We start from the raw sequence: 15,410 nt of genomic DNA, 5'->3' as shown, positions 1-15,410 counted from the left end.
GCTTCCTGTCATCCTTCCGAAGTTCTCCCAGGCCTCAGCTCTGCTCAAGCACCAGCCTGCTGGCAGACTTCAGCATCTGGGAAGAAGCAGTCTTCTGGGAGAACCTGGAGGGGCAGCCCAGAGCTGCCAGCGATGTGCGGGGGAGGAGGGGGCGGAGCTCTGGGGCCTTAGCCACACCCCCGAGCTGTGGGAAGTCTCGGCTCCCCACTAGAAAGGGGTCACAGCAGGGGTCCAACTCGTTGCAAGAATTAACCAAGATCTTGCTTCTAGCTGAACTTTCTAGGTGTAATACATTTGTGCTATCTTCCTGTTCCTGAACGTGATTATTATAAATTCCACCTTCGCATTAGGACTGAGGACAGGGAGCTTTTGCAAAATCCTGATACCCGAGTCCTATCCCAGGGACTCTAATTTAATTTATCTAGGATGAGGCTGGATATTGATAGCTTTTAAAACCTCCCCCAGGTGAACACAACACGCCTCAGAATTCTCTGGAGAGTTTCTTAAAATGCAAATTGCTGGGCTTCACCCCCAGAGTGTCCGATTCAGGAGATGAGGGGAGGTGGCCAAGAGTTTGCATTTCTAATAAGTCCTGGGTCTATGCTGAGGCTGATGCTTCTGGTTAGAGGTGGGTGCGTGTTCAGTCTTGTCCGACTCTTTGAGACCCTAGGGGCTGTAGCTCGCCAGGGTCCTCTGTCCATGGAATTTCTCAGGCAAGAATACTGGAGTGGGTTGCCATTGCCTACTTCAGGGGATCTTCCTCACCCAGGGACAGAACTCCCATTTCCTGTGTCTCCTGCATTGGTAGGCCGATTCTTTACCACCTTGCCATCCGGGAAGCCCTAGAGGGGCACACTCAAAGAGCTTCGGCTCTCAAGTATGGTATAGGGCCTGGGGATCACCTGGTTTTGTGTGTGTATGTGTAAATACAGATTTCCTGGCCTTATCTCCATTAATGCTGATTGCACAGGGCTCATGAATATAATTTTAATAAGCAGCCCCTATGATATTGATTTAGGTAGACCAGGGGCCACACTTTGAGAAATGCATGGTGCTGGTCAAAAAGGTTTCCTATTCATGCATTACAGCTACAACTGGGTTGAGGCATGTGGGGCATGTGGGTGTAAAATTTAGGAAGGCCAGATCATGTCAACATGTTCCAGCAGCTTTCTTGGCTCACCCTAGTCCTGGAGCTGCTGTTCAATCCAGCATGGCTGCCATGGGTGGGAGAAGAAAGTGGTAAGTAAAGGGTTTATCTACCCAAGGCAGCAGCCCCCTCACTGTATGCAGGTGTCTCCCCATTTTGGTGGCAGGTTCCAGTTTTTCTAGCATGCTTTCTGGTTATCCAATGTTAAGACTTAACAGCTGTTACATTCATCTCAGTTAATCCCATTCATGATCTCAGCTAACTGCTTAGGACAACCTACAAGCTAGTTATGATTATGCCTATTTTCTAAATCAGGAGAATGAAGTGTACTGAGGTTAAATAACATGCCCTGGCTCACAAGCTTGGCAAATATGAGCGCTGGGAATCAGACCCAAGACATTTGACTTCACAGCCCATGTGCAGTAACCCCATGTGGTACTTGTCCAACTTCCCAGCATGCACCTGTTACCCCAAGGGGGCCCATCTGGTCATGGACCTTTGATGGCAGGTCATTTTCATTCCTGCTCACTCAGCTCCATTCTCTCTCTATAATATAAGGTTTCCAGTCCTTTGAAAATCCACACCCTACCTAACCTTCCAACCACAATTCAAATCTCACCTCTCCCTAAACATTTCTCCTGGGGACTCCTCCCAACACGGACCCTTCCCACGGTGGCCCCCACCCCAGTGGCCTGACCTACCAGCCTTGCAGATGCCACACGAGAATGTGAACTCCATGAGACAGGGACCTGGGACTGCTGGATTCACCGACCCAGCCCCATCCCAGTCCTGGGACAGTGCCTGGCAGGCTGTGAGGACTTAATAAATAACGTGTTCATGAAACGGACTAAGATTTATCAATTCCTCACTGGGTGAAACAGATAAAATCGAGTTTCTGAACCTGTGGACCTGTGGGGCAGGTTCCCAGGGAGTTTCTGCCTGGATCAGCCTGCTGCTTAGGCTGTCGTCCTCATTCTCTCATTCTCTCCATCACCTAAACCGAATCAGGCACTCAATAAACACACACTGACTTGAAATTGAATTGGATTCTACAGTCTCAGGTGAGCAGAACTTATTTTTGTCACCATGACTCCATCACTGCTGGATCCAAACCGGGATGCCCCTCTGAGCTGTTTTCACAGAGGCGGCACCCCCAGCCCCTGGCCTGCCTTTCCTTTGTGTGGCCCCAGCCCCTCAAGCACAGCCCCCAACTCCCAACCCCTCAGGGTCCTCTGGAACACTGCCCTTCAGCAGATGTCTTTCATGTTAGATGCAGAGGCCTGGGGCACACAGTCAACTCCTGATGAATACAGAAGAGGAGAAAAAGAGGCTCTACTGCGCCTTCAAAATAACACTTTTTCCAAGACAGGCGTTGAGCATTCGAATGAGAAACCTTGAACCCCAGATTCCACCGCCTCTGGAATTTTCTATGGACTTGTTCTCCCCTTTCAACATTGCCTTCTTTCGTCACTCTGACCTCAATAGTTTATAAGCTCATGAATTCTTTGCCAGCAACTCATTTAAAAATCTTCTTATCTTGTCTACTCAGAGGGAAAGAAAAATAGTATTATATCTGAAGTTTCTTTTGGAGGAGGTTGGAGATGGGAAAGAATGCTAGGGTCTTGAGTTAAGGAGAGGGTGGAGAATGCTAAGAGGGAAAAAGACTCCATTCTCTCGATAGGTTTTTTAAGAGAACACTTTGTTGGTGAAGTTGTCCGTAGTGACTAAAACCTAGAGGAGGCCCAAGGAACTCATGGTTTAGTGAAGCAGATTCAACCTAAGAATCAAGGCCCAGTGTGGGAGGTGGGTAGGGAGGGGTGTGGTAGATGGATGGGTAGGGTGTGGGGGGTGGGAGGGTAGCAAGGAGTGTGTGAAAATTGCCAAGGCTCTGATTTCACCCCCAGAGTTTTGGTTCAATAGGTCTTGGGTGGGGCCTGGGCATCTGCATTTTAAATAAAATCCCCTGGGAATTCAGGAGCAACCCAGATCTAATAACCTCTGACTAGGTGGCCTGAGGTGAACAGAGGCGTGGGGGAACACAATCAATTCAAACAGGGCAGTGCCATTAAAATTGTCATTATGGCCTTAAAATACTGAAAACAGAGTTACCTACCATATGATCCAGTGATCCCACTCCTGGGCATAAATAGCGACACAATGCCAATTCAAAAAATACATACATCCCAATGTTCACAGCAGCCCTACTTACAACAGTTAAGAAACGAAAGTGACCTAAATGTCTGTTGACAGATACATAGATAAAGAAGATGGTGATGGAATATTACTAAGCCATGAAAAAGAGTGAAATATTGTCATTTCCCGCAACATAGATAGACCTAGAGATTATCATACTAAGTGAAGCAAGGCAGATAGAGGAAGACAAATATTAATATGCTATTCTTTATATGTGGAGCCTAAACAATTATACAAATGAACTTGTTTACAAAACGGAAACAGATTCACAGTTGTAGAAAGCAAACTTATGGTTACCAAAGGGGAAAGGCAGGGAGGGATAAATTAGGGGTTTAGGGTTAAAATGCTCTTTGCAGGTGAAGCTAGTGGGAATGAGCCTGCCTGCTAGTGCAGGAGACATAAGAGACGGGAGTTTGATCCCTGGGTCACGAAGCTTGCCTGGACGAGGGCATGGCACCCACTCCAGTATTCTTGCCTGGAGAATCCTGCGAACAGAGGGGCCTGGCAGGCTACAATTACACCCTACTATATACAAAACAGATAGCCAACAAGGTCCTACTGTATGGCAGAGGGAACTGTACTCAATATGTTGTTGTAGACTGTAGTGTGCCTAGAACTGGCACAACACTGTAAATCAACTATATTTCAATAAAATTAAAAAAAGTAAACCCTAAAAATCCTTTAGGTTGCACTCATATTGCAAGTATGCTTCCAGGGGCTGGAGATAGAGTGGAGAGCAAGACACATCTATGTTCTCATAGAGCTAATGGTCTAACAGGAAGACAGACATATAAGAAACCTGTAAACCAACCAAGTAATAAAGCAATTGCAAACTGTGATTGGTTCCAGGTTGCTGGGATAGAGAATAAATAGGCTGAGGTGGGGTGGTGGGAAGGCCTCTCTGAAGAGGAGACAAAACCTCAAATATGTGAAGGAACTAACCCTATGTGAATGTGTAGAGAGATGGGTATTTTAGAGAGCAGTAACAGACTGCGCAAAGGCCTCGAGGCAGAAAAGACTGTTAGAGCTCAACCAAGGGACCTTCACGTGAATCATGCCCTATTTGGCCCTCCAGGACAGATGCAGTGGCCAGGACACATGTGAGGAAGAATCACTGTGGTTGGCTGGATAGTGGCCCTCAAAGATATCAGGTCATATTCCTACAACCTGTGAATACTGATAGCACAAGTAAGTCTGAAGATATGGTCCAGTTAGGGAATTTGAGAAGATTAGCCTGGATATCTGGGTAGGTCCTAAATACAATCGCAAGGGTCCTTAGAAGAGGGAAATAGGGAGATTCAGTACAGGTGAGACTGAAGCAAGAGGCTCTGCTGTTGGGTTGAGATGAAAGGAACCACAAGCCAAGGAATACAAGGAGTGAAGCTTTAGAAGCAGGAAAAGGTGAGGAAATGGTCTTCTCTCAGACTCCAGAAGAAGCAGACCTGCTGACAATTTGGTTTTGGCCAGTGAAATTGATTTTGGACTACTGACCTCTAGAACTGTACGAGGATGCGTATGTGTTGTTTTAACCCACCAGGTTTGTGGTAATTTGTCCCAGCAGCCCCAGGAGACTAAACCAGGGTATTGACAGGGTAACTGCAGGTGAGTTTGGAGAACAGAGGGTGGAGAATGTGAACCAAATATTAAAGCTGGGAGTGAGGGCATCCAGAGGGCTCTGGAATCATCTCAGAGGTCTGAGCTGCCTGTTCCTGAGGTCAGAGCAGTTCTTGTTGATATGGGCTGAATTATATCAACCCCAAATTCATGCATCAAAGCCCTACGTGCCAGAACCTCAAAACGTAACGGTATTAGAATCAGGCCATTGGAGTGGGCCCTAATTCAGCATGACTTGTAAGTGTCCTTATAAGATGAGGAGACTGGGACACGTGGAGAGACACAAAGGGGGCAATTATGTGAAAGAAGCAGTGAGAGGGCAGCTGCCTATAAGCCAAGGAGAGAGGTCTTGGAAAAAACCACACCTGCTGACAAGCCTTTAGCACTGTAAAAAGATAAATTTCTTTTGTTCAAGCCGCCCAGTTTGGGTTAATTTGTTATAGAAGCCCCAGCAGATGAAAATGCCTGTGGTTTGACTTAAATTTTGCTCAGCCCTCAATATTTTATTCTGTGGTAGAGGAACTTCCATTGGAAGCTGATTCTTTAGAGAGCTGCTGGGTTTCGTTCATTTCCTAGTGACAACGGAAGATGAGTTCAAAGCCATTTGAAGGTTGTACCGTGCAGAGGTCAGAAGTTTGGGCTTTGGAGACAGGCTGAGTGAGAGCTGGATTCCAGCTCCACCTTCAAACTGTGTGACCTTGAACAAAGTATAGTTGTCCCTTGGTATCCACGGGAATTGGTTTCAGGAACCTCATTGGTACCAAAATTCTCAAATCCTTTACATAGAATGGGATAGAACAGTGGGTACTCTGTACCACAGACTCTGCATCTGCAGATTCAACCAACTGTGGATGTGGCCCCTACAGATGGAGGACTCACTGTATTCCAACGGTCACGCCTTGGTCCTCTCACTGGGAAAGTGGGGATAATAACAATACCTACCTCAAGGGATGTGGTTGGCCTAATAATGTCACCCCACTGAATGTCCACATCCTAATCCCCAGAACCTGCCAAGGCTATTTGATAAAACAGAGTCTGCACATGAGATTAAGTTAAGGATTTTGAGTGGGGAAGACTAGCCTCAACTACCCAGGTGGACCCAAAGTGAAATCACAAGGGAACTTAGAAGAGGGAGGTGAGACAGTCAAAGGTGAGACTTCCCTGGTGCTTCAGTGGCTAAGACTCTGCACTCCCAATGCAGGGTCTTGGGACTGATCCCTGGTCAGAGAACCAGATCTCACACGTCACAGCTAAGAGTTTGAATGCTGAAGCTAAAAGATCCCACGTGCTGCAACTAATACCTGGAACAGTCCGGAAAAAAAAAAAAAAAGGTCAAAGGAAGGAGTAGATGTGACTGATGACAGAAGCAAAAAGTTGGACTAATACAGGAAAGGGACCAGGAGTTAGGGAACACAGGTGGCCTCCAGATGCTGGAAAAAGCAAGGAAACGGATTTTCCCCTGGAGACTCCAGGAGGAGGCAGCCTCGCCAACACTTTAAATTTAGCGAAACAGATTTTGTATTTGTGACCCCTAGACTGTAAGATAATCAACCTGTGTTGTTTTGAACCTCCACGTTTATACCAGTTTTTTTTTTTTTTTTTTTACAGAGCAGAGGGTTATTGTAAGAACTGCATGGGATGATGTGCATTTAACCCGGCGCCTGGTACCAAGAAAGTGCTCATAAGCAGTAGCTGTCATCATCGTCATCATCAGCATTGCTTTTAGTGTCACTCAGCCTTCTCCCTGCTGGATGGAGGAAAAGGCCTTGCTACACAGAGCGGTGCTCCCGTCTTTTTTCAAACTGAAGTAAATCTCTGCAGTTTCTATGCCTTTCTTTATAAATCATGTGGCCCTGACTTTTCCTGTTTGATATTTGTTGAATCTTTCTTAGGCTGGAGAAGAATTTAGATGTGTGACTGTGGTTTGGGAGGCTCATAATTTCAGGGACACAGGGAGTGAAGGACAAGCAGCACAACTGATGCTAGACAACATCCAGGCTGGTTTCTATAGCAATATTCACTGTGATCTCACTGTAGTGGTGAGACCAAAGATAGGAAGACGATGGCAGAGGTCAGAGGTGGCCATGCTGGTTACTATAGTGACAGCCCTACTATGCAAAGTGTGGTGGGCTTGCCCAAGGGGGTGGTTCCTGCAGACAGCCTAGAGAGGGAGGAGCCAAGGGTGTGGGCTACAGCAGAGCTTCTTGAATATTAATGTGCATATGAATATCTAGGATCTTTTTTAAATGAAGATTCTGATTCAGTAGGTCTGGGGTAGGGTCCAAGAGTCTGCATATCTACCAAACTCTGGCAGTGATTCAGCCACCAATCCATGGACCACACTTAAATAACCAGGCCCTAGTGAGTATTATCGGAGAAGGCAATGGCACCCGACTCCAGTACTCTTGCCTGGAGAATCCCATGGATGGAGGAGCCTGGTAGGCTGCAGTCCATGGGGTCGCTAAGAGTTGGACACGACTGAGCGACTTCCCTTTCACTTTTCACTTTCATGCATTGGAGAAGGAAATGGCAACCCACTCCAGTGTTCTTGCCTGGAGAATCCCAGGGACGGGGGAGCCTGGTGGGCTGCCGTCTATGGGGTCGCACAGAGTCGGACACGACTGACACGACTTAGCAGCAACAGCAGCAGCGAGTATTATGACTCAAGCCAGAAATCAGAAATGGTGAATTGTGTTATCATGCTTAAGGGGGAGAAGGTGAGGCCAGGAGGGTGAGTGCTGTAAAAGGGGTGAGAGGCCTAGAAGACAACAAAACAGAAGGAGCTTGTTTGTACCTGGATCTCCTGATTAAAGCTGGGGTGGTGGTGGTATGCTATACTGGATTGGCTAAGCCTGGGTCACAAGCCTGCACCAAGCTATAGCGGAGGTTGGGAGAGCAAGTTTCAGCTTTTATCAGGGACATGGGTTCTACCTCCTACCAGGATTCTCCTTCAGTTTCCCAACAATCTTACAAAATATAATCTTTCAGTCTTGGGGAGTTTACTCTGAACCAAGCACCTATCTTATTGTCTGATAGGTATTTTATATTTATGACTGTGTTTAGCATCATCTTGAGAAAGTAAATGCTCAAAAAGTACACCTGGCAATGGTTATATCTAAATAGACATTACTCCAAAGATACCTAAATAAACATTTCTCCAAAGAAGACACACAGATGGCCAAAAAAGCACATGAAAATATGCTCAACATCATTGATTATCAGAGAAATGCAAATCAAAACTACAGTGAAGAATCAACTCATTGGTCAGAATGGCCATCATCAAAAAAATCTACCAACAGTAAATGCTGCAGAGTGTATGGAGAAAAGGGGACCTTCCTACACTGTTCGTGAGAATGTTAAACTGGTATAGCCACTATGGAGAATAGTATGGAGGTTCCTAAAAATCTGAAAACGGAACCACTATATGATCTATAAATCCCACTCCTGGGCATATATTCAGAGAAACCATAAATCAAAAAGATACCCCAGTGTTCACACACACACACACACACACACACACACACACACACACACACACATAATGGAATATTACTCAGCCATAAAAAGAATGACATAATGCCTTTTGCAGCAATATGGATAGACCTAGAGATTATCATACTGAAGTCAGATAAAGACAAATATCATATGATACTGTTGACCTGTGAAATCTAAAAAATGAAACTAATGCACTTATTCACAAAACAGGAATAGACTCACAGACATAGAAAACAACCTTATGTTTACCAAAGGAGAAATGTGGGGCATAGGAATAAATCAGGAGCATGGGATTAACATACGCACTACTATATATAGGATAGGTAACTAACAAGGACCTATTGTACAGCACAGGGCACTCTACTCAATATTCTGATAACCTATATGAGAAAAGAATCTGAAAAAGAATGAATATATATATATGTATAATTGAGTATCTTCACTGAAATTAACACAACATTGTAAATCAACTGTACTCCAATAAAACTTAAAAATATATACATACTTTGTGGTGGTTACATTTATGTGTCAGCTTGGCTGGGTCACAGCTGCCCAAACATATGGTCAAACACATATTACCAGATATGTAGTCTGGATGTTGCTGGATATTGAAAGTATTTTTTAGATGAGATTAATAATTAAATCAGGGGACTTTGAATAAAGCAATTTATCTTCCACAGGGTAAAAGACATTTGTTCTTAAGAAAAGCAATGACAAATCTAAACAGCATATTAAAAAACAGAGACACCACTTTGACCTCAAAGGTCCTTATTGTCAAAGCTATGTTTTTTTTAGTGGTCCTGTACAGATGTGAGAGTTGGACCCTAAAGAAGGCTGAGCACCAAAGAATTGATGCTTTCAAACTGTTGTGCTAGAGAAGACTCTTTAGAGTCCCTTGGACTGCAAAGAGATCAAACCAGTCAATCCTAAAGGAATCAACTCTCGAATCTTCATCAGAAGTATTGATGTTAGAGCTGAAGCTCCAATCCTTTGGCCACTTCATGTGAAGAGCCAGCTCATTTGAAAAGACCCTGATGCTGGGAAAGACTGAGGGCAAGAGAAGAAGGGGTCCACAGAAGATGAGATTCTTGGATGGCATCATCAACTCAATGAACATGAGTTTGAGCAAACTCTGGGGGATAGTGAAGGACAGGGAAGTCTGGTGTGCTGCAGTCCATGGGGTTGCAAAAAGTCGGACATAGCTTACCGACTAAACCATAACAACAAGATGGGTAGGCCTCATCAATCAGTTAGAGGCCTGAAGAAAAAGAAAGACCAATCTCTTCCAAAGTATAGGGACTCTGCCAGCTCACCGCCTTCAGATCCGAGCTGTAGCACTGACTCTTCCCTGATGGATCATACACACACCCTACTGGTTCTGTTTCTCTGGAGAACTCTGCCTAACATACGCCTGCAATGGGTGCCAGGGACTTAATTGTCTGCAGAGAGGCAGCCTCCTCTTTCTACATGGATCCCGCCCCCTTCAGCCTCATGCACAACTGGCAGGGTCAGGGAGGAGGCTGAGGGCTGGCTCACAGAGGACCACTTCCTAGCATCCCAAGTGTGCCCACAGCTCTTGGGAAATGAGACAAAGGAATCATGGGTAGGGTAAGGCCAATGCTTTCAGCGAAGAGCAAGCCATTCGTACCAAAGCACAAGTCCTTTGCTATGTGAAAGTCCATATAATTATATAAATGCCCTGAAATGGGGCAAGTGCCAAGGGGCACTGGTGAGGAGGTGATTTCTGCTAATAATGCCAGCAGGTACATGTGAGTGATCACCCGACCTTTGTCTTTGCCGTCACTCATTCTGAAGAAGGTGATTTAGAGGGCTGGGGGGTCATGAATGCAGTACTGAGGTTCAAGACGGTTCAGGCAGAGCAAAAATGGTACACAAATTATAATAATCTCCTTATCTCCTGGCTGCCAAAAACAGCTGCACCTCCCCTAGTCTTCATCTTCCCTCCCACCCTGGAGAGGAGGGACTCCTCCAGTCCTACCCACCCCCTACTTCCCTGGGCATGTGACTCCATCACTTCTCTCCCCACAGTCCCACAGCTCAACCTCCACCTCCTCTCTGGACTTTCTCATCAGCATTTAAGCGCTCAACATGTCTCTAACAATTTGAACCGGAGAGCAGAAATGCTGGCGAGTGCAAAATTCACAGTTCCCCTGAATTTCAATCTAGGTCCTCGGTCTAGTTTTCCGTCTATGGCAGAGGGAGCTCAAAATCACCTGGGAACTGAATGAAATGCATATTCCTGTGTTTCCTGTGGCTGCTGTAACAAACCACCACAAACTTGGTGGCTTGAAACAACATAAATTAAGGGCCCATTTTCTGCTAAGCATGGTTCTGAGCATGAAAGGAAGCAGAGAGATTATATAACTTGCCTAAGGGCACACAGTTATAAGCGGCAGTACAGGCAGCCAGACCTGGAGTTGAGGCTAGTAACTATGCATTCTCTCATTTGCAGGCAGCGGCTACAGTATACACAGGCTGGAGCTGACAAGGAGGGGGGAGAGAGGTGGAGTGAGGTGGACGGGTAGGAGGCAACCCTGGAGAGAGCCACCCAGGGCCTTGTAACTTCTGCTCTAAAACTGTAAACTTCTAATACTTGAATTGCAGTTGAAAAACACAAAATCAGAGAAACATTAGAAAAGAAATATAAAAAATGGGTTGACAAAAATATTCACTCTGAGAATGCAAAACAATGGGTTCACCATAACTGTTTGTTTAGAAAGAGAGCGGGGAGTTTTTTATATTCTGGCTGAGATTGCTGGCTCTCACTTTATACGAGTCTTCTTTTTGCTTTGTAATAAGACCCCCCAATCTTCACATGGGCTCATGACCACCAAGCTTACATTTTTTAGCCTCCCTTTCAGCTAGGAGACTGGGTCTTACAAAGATATAAGCAGAAGTTTCTTGTGATACTTTTAGGAAAGTTCCTAAATAGAAGAGGCCCAACTGTCTCTGGTCTTTTCCCATTCTGCTGGCAAGAATGTAGACAGAATGGCTGGTGCTCAAGTAGCCAAACTGAACCATGTGGTAGAAGCCACGTGGCACAGCACAAGGATGGAAGAAGGATGATTGGTTAAGTGGCCATACCTGCCCTGGATTCTTAATTCCAGACTTGGTTTATATGAGAAATAAATGTCTATCTTGTTTAAACACCCGCTATTTGAATTTTCTGTCACTGACAGCCAAATCTAATTCTAAGTGACACTCATATCAATTCCCATAACATGTGCATTAAATCTCTATTTTTCCTTAATTTTTGTCACCATGGATTTGAGTTTCTTTCTGTGTAGCAAAAAAAGATAAACATTTTTTCATAGTTATCTTCTAGAGACTATGAATTTGTAACCTTGAGATTGTATTAACTTTTGTTCCTAGAAACTACATTTACTAAAGTATTTGTTATAGTGAATTGTTTATTCATTTAAAAGTGTAAACTATGTCATAGGAAGTTGATTTTGTTCATCAGCCTCAGGAAATTTTACTGACAGTGGGTTTGAGCTCGTCACAATTAACCCACAAAAATCACAATACATATACTCTTGGAGACAGAAACGTATCTCAAAGACTTCATCCTTGCAAAAGTTCTCTTATAAGGAATTTTAGCTATTTTCCCTCAACGTTATTGAGTTAGAGTTGACGCACACCAGAGTGTAAGTGCGGAGTGTACAGGATGACGCTTTGATGCACATATATTGTGATCACCGTGGTAGGGTTAGTTAACACCTCCCTCACCTCACATAATTACTATTCTGTCTTTGTGGTGAGAACTTTTAAAATCTACTCACTTAGCAACTTTCAAGTACATAATAAAATTTTATTAACTACAGTCACTATGCAATATATTATTAGATCCTCAGAATGTATTCCTCTTATGACTGGAGGTTTGGATCCTTTGGCCAACACCTCCTCAGTTCCCCTACCTCTTGCCACTGGCAGCCACCCCTCTACTCTCTCATTCTCTGAGTTCAGGTTTTTCAGATTCCACTTATAAGTGACATCATACAGTATTTGTCTTTGTCTGACTTATTTCACTTAGCATAATGTCCTCAAGGTCCATCCACGCTGTCACTTATGTCAGGATTTTCTTTTTATTTTCTCTTAGCTGAATAATATCCCATTAGCAGATCACTTTTTAAAACACCACATAGAATCTTTTTTTAAATACAACAAAAGAGGAGCTAAAGGTGAGGCTGGGCATCATTTGGAGGTTCCCCTATGTTTCCTTGGTGTCCTTGCCACTGGGCTGCAGCTTTGAGAAAATGATATTCCAGCTCTCTTGCGATAAACCCCTTGAACTCACATTACCCTGCACTTGGCAGTCTGACAGGATGGATTAAATTCATACTCCAGCCCTGATCAATCAAAACCCTACTCATCAAATCACAGACTGAAGACAGCTGATTCCCCAGGCCTCCATGGAATGACTCATGCCTTGAGTTAGGAACATGTTTTAAAGCAGGCTCTGCCACTAACTGACCACATGACTTGTGTGTCCTTGGGGCTTTGTGGGCCTTGAGTGTACTCACAGTAGAGTTAAGGGACCAGAGAACTAGCGTAATAGTATAATATTTTGAAATAAATAAATCAATAACATACTGCCGCAAGGAAGTTGGGGGGGAAAAAGCCATGAAGGCAGCTTCCAACAGAACTTTTTGCTATGATGGAAGTGCTCTGAATCTGTGCTGTCCAACACAATGGCCACAAGCTGCTGTGGCTACTGAACACTTGAAATGTGGCTAGTGCAACTGAGTAGCTAAACTCTAATTTTATTCAATTTTAATTGATTTAACTTTGGGTGGTTTAGTCAGTAAGTTGAGTCCATCTCTTGCAACCCTATAGACTTTTAGCCTGCCAGGCTTATCTGTTCATGGAATTTTCCAGGCAAGAATACTGGAGTGGGTTGTCATTTCCTTCTCCAGGGGATCTTCCTGACCCAGGGATTAAACTCAGGTCTCCTGCATTGCAGGTGGATTCTTTACCAACTGAACCACCACCCACTAGTCACAAGTGGTTAGCGCCCACCTTACTGGATGGTGCAGTTCTAAGGAATATTCTTCAGTTCAGTATAATTCCAGACAGGAATCCTGGTGAATGGGGAAGTGGAAAAAGGGCTACGGCAGATATTAAGCAACCTAATTCTGGACTCAGTTTTTCTTCCCATTATCATGGTCTACAACATTAGCATCATTATTAGGATTTTATAGCATCTACTGGGGTGCTTACAATGGGCCAGACTCTGTGCAAAAAGCTTAAATGTATATTATTTCATTGAATTACAGTAACAACCTTGGAAGGTAATTATGATTATCATCCCTATTTACAGATGAGCAAACTGAGGCTTTGCTTTGCAAGACTCAGTAACCTATAGGATACCACAAGTATTGGCACAGAGCTGGTTTGATCCCACGTCTGCCAGAGTCCAAAGTCCTCCTACTTGGCCATTCTTATATGGCTCCTCCAAAGACCAGTGTGGCAATGACTGAGTCACTGAACATTGAGGCATCTCAGTTCATCATCTGTGGAGGAAGAGACTGGGCTACATGCAGTCTATGATCCACTCACGTAAGAAAGGGTCGTGATTCCTATACTCTACCCCCTACCCAGGGGGCCACTTTTATATAAATGCTATTGTTTACAGATGGACCGTGTGCCTCCAAAAGTACCTGACTGCTCTGAGCACAGATCAATAATTTCCCTCAGTGGAACCCTGGGCTTGGTTATAGATTGTTTTTAAGAGCTTCTCCGTATTGTTGGGCTTCCCCTGTGGCTCAGCTGGTAAAGAATCCATCTATAAAGCAGGAGACTTGGGTTCAATCCCTGGGTTGGGAAGATCCCCTGAAGAAGGGAAAGGCTACCCACTCCAGTATTCTGGCCTGGAGAATTCCATGGATTGTATAGTCCATGGGGTCACAAAGCGTCAGACATGACTGAGCAACTTTCACTAAACACTTCTGGTGATTCAGATCATCAGGAGGACCTGAGTATCAGCCTGGACTGAACTTGCTAAAGTCAGAAAAGATTCTTTTTAAATTAAATGATGAGAGCTTTATAATGCATGTTTCTCTTTTTGCCTTGGAGACCAGGAAACTCAAAGCTAAATTTTGTTCTCAATTTTAGTAATAAACCTTGGGGGAGATTTTTCTGGTACAGTGGTCTTCCTTAGTGTTAATGACATGAGGTTTTGGGGTTTTTTTTTGGTATTGTATCCTTGTTTTGTGGTTCTGATAGGGACAAAGTAAAAGGGCAAAGTAGCTGATTAATAATTAACCCCACTAAGGGATTAATTTAGCAAGTAAGTAAAGGAAAATATATGGGAGACCTCTGCAAGTTAATGATCACTCAAGAAAGCAGGTTTGCTTACCTGCAAAACCAAGCAGGCTTGCTTAGCAACAAAACCCATGTAGCAGAAGCATGAAACACACCCCCAAACAATGAAACAATGGTGGAATGAGACCCACATCTTGCCCAGTAATGTCAGTAATTTAATGATTCCTAGGACATACTCCTTTGCATACATTAAAAAAAATAAGGACATTATACTGAAACCGAGATGATTTACCATATTTTAGTATATGTTACCATCTTTTTGCTCATTTCCACTGTACCATGACAGTCCCAGTTTGACCATATAGGGACAAGAAAACTGTCCCGCTCTACATGGAGGAGGAGCTGATGCTGGAAGTTTGACAGCTACTAAAAATGAGGAAGAAGGTGGTCTTCTGCCCCTCCCCACTCTCCCTTTGATTATAAAACTGTAGTCCATAAGTTCTCACTGTGACACTCCCAGGTCTGCCCGCTTCTCTCTCTCAGAAGCATCCTATACTAATAAACTCTTTCCTTACCTGTATGCTGTCTCTCGCTGAATTCTTTCTGAGCCAAGATAGAAGAATCCACATTTTATCAAGGCCAGAGACATGTCCTGCGATTTCAGTTCTATCTAACT

General features: G+C 44.2%; 1 protein-coding gene across 2 annotated transcripts in view; it reads right to left on the bottom strand.

Annotated features, from left to right (window-relative positions):
- BTBD11 (BTB domain containing 11) overlaps window positions 1-15,410 on the bottom strand; it is a 322,152-nt gene that overhangs the window by 77,429 nt on the left and 229,313 nt on the right. The gene's annotated exons all lie outside the window — the stretch shown is intronic.

The sequence above is a fragment of the Capra hircus genome, chromosome 5, assembly GCF_001704415.2.
Source record: "Capra hircus breed San Clemente chromosome 5, ASM170441v1, whole genome shotgun sequence".
NCBI classification, from domain to species: Eukaryota; Metazoa; Chordata; class Mammalia; order Artiodactyla; family Bovidae; genus Capra; species Capra hircus.
The sequence above is the reverse complement of the archived record's forward strand: the minus strand, read 5'-3'. Positions and strand labels throughout refer to the sequence as shown.